A 2500-nucleotide genomic window follows, 5' to 3' on the forward strand; every position below is an offset into this window, starting at 1 on the left:
ACAAGATTCTTGTTGAAACTTGTTCTAGGTAAGCAGCTTCTCACTGAGTCAGTTGCTGCTTTGGAATCAACCAGGAAGGATGTCTGCTGGACCTGCCAGAGTGGTTCCTTCAGGCAGAAAAAATTATCCTGTCTGGAATTGTTTTGAAAAACTACCAACAACTTCTGGCAAAGGGTATCGAGCTAAATGCAAAGACTGCAGTCGGGAACTACAAGGCATTGTGTCAAGATTAAAATCTCACAGAGATAAATGCCAAGGTCAGCCACTGCATACAGAAGAAGAAATTGATGACCCATGTAAATAATTTTACTTATATTGTGTGCATTTCTCCCTTTTCATACGCAACTATATAAATTTGATGAACAATGGAGAGCATGTGCAATAAAAATGTGAAGCCCTAAAGAGATGATACTTAAACTTCATTACTTCTAAATTTGGGTAATGACTATATCACTGTAATATAATGTATCCACTCAACTTTGGGGCCTAGATGATTGTTATTCATTTCATTCAACATTGGGTAAAACATTTCATAGGTTTCATTGGAATTCAGCCCACATGGGATTCAGCCCAAAGGGATTTAGCCTAACCTAACTCAACTAACCCATTATTTTTAGTGAATTGAAAAGTGGACTTAATCCTGTGTGGGTTGAATTCCAAGTCCACCTATTTCATATCCTGTTAATTATTTCCAAATAATTTAGTGGCTTGTGTGAATATGATCATTATCTAAAAAAATAACTACTGTACTCAAAAGTAGCCTAAATCACAGTGTATTCATTCATTTATTTATTCATTTATAAGTTATGCAATATGCTAAAATTTTCTGTTTCTATTTCAGGATCTGTATCAACAGCTTCAATCCCTTTATCATCGTCTCCATTTGAATTATCTGCAAACCTGACTCCACCATTAAAAAGGTCACCATCAGACTCCTCCACAGATGCCACTTCTTCTAAATGGTTTTCATCTAAAAAAAAGTCATCAACATCTCTGGACAGATTTATCATAAGAACTTCAGCCTCTCAAAAGGAAAATCTCGACAAAGAAGTTGCAAGAATTATATTTGCTACAAATTTACCATTTCGTCTTGTTCAGCATCCTCAGTTTCTCACGATGGTTCAGAACCTGAGGCCAGGTTATATTCCTCCATCCAGAAAAAGATATTACTGATAAGTACTTGGATCTTGTGTATGAAAAGGAATATAAAAAGTGTGCAGATGACCTGAATAATGAAACTGTATGTATTTCAATTGATGGGTAATCTAACATCCATAATGAGCCCATAATATGTGTCACTCCAACAACATCCACTGGTCAGATTTATTTAGTTGACACAATAGACACATCAAGGAAACCTCACACTGCTGAATATCTTCTACAACTTGTACAAAATTCGATCAAGAAGGCTGAACAAGATTTTGGTTGTCACATTGGAAGTGTTGTGACAGACAATGCAGCAAATGTCACCAAGATGAGAAAACTCTTGGAGGAATCGAGTGAACGTGAACATACCGTCCTCACATACGGCTTATACCGTTCCTTGTATACATGTGGCAAGTCTATATAACACTGCTCCTTATATTGATATGCTAAAAATGTCCTTTAGCAATCAGATCGCATGTCAGATAGCAATCCCACAATATCTAAAATCTATAAAAGATATATATATTTAAATCAAATAAATCTGATTTAAATAAAAAAACATATATTTTTTATATCTTTAAAAAAAAAAAAAAAAAAAAATCGCCAACCCAGGTGTCCACTAACCTCATACAATAACACCTGTTAAGTCCGGGTAAAATTGGCATTTCATAGCATAACAGTGCCTTAAAAATAGTTTCTTATTTCACTATAAAAATCTATATTAACTTATACTGCATTGAATAAATCAATAGTTGATTTATTTGTCCTATGTACAATGTTAGGCTTCTAGTTTTGATATATTTGTCCAATATAAAATGTTAGGTTACAAAGAAAGCAATGGCCTCCGCTAGCGGACCCAGGGATCTGGGTGCGCACGTCCTGTGTAATAGTAGTCCTTGATATAAATATATATATACATATATATATATATATATATATATATATACATATAAAATATACATATATGTATATATACATATATATATGTATATGTATATATATATGTGTGTGTGTACATATATATATATATATATATATATATATATATATATATATATATATATATATGAGAGAGAATGTGGGTGGGGAAGGGCAAACGTAGATGTGTTGGGAATAGAGTTTATTGCCCTAAACGTTGCGACCAACTTGGTCTTCTTCAGAGGACTACAGCATTACAGACGGATCACAATTCTTATATTCGTAGCGAGAGGGAACCTGCCAAGGTATGAGCCGAAGGGTCATGTTTTCCCTTTGGCAAACGATTTAATTATAAGGACACTTACTGCTTTCGAGAGGCATTTAAATCCGTCTCTGTCGTTGTTGTTCTTGTTGGTGGCGATATGTGCAGCTTCCA

The sequence above is a fragment of the Oratosquilla oratoria genome, chromosome 7 (assembly GCF_046742065.1).
Source record: "Oratosquilla oratoria isolate Oo_2021 chromosome 7, ASM4674206v1, whole genome shotgun sequence".
In the NCBI taxonomy this organism is placed as follows: domain Eukaryota; kingdom Metazoa; phylum Arthropoda; class Malacostraca; order Stomatopoda; family Squillidae; genus Oratosquilla; species Oratosquilla oratoria.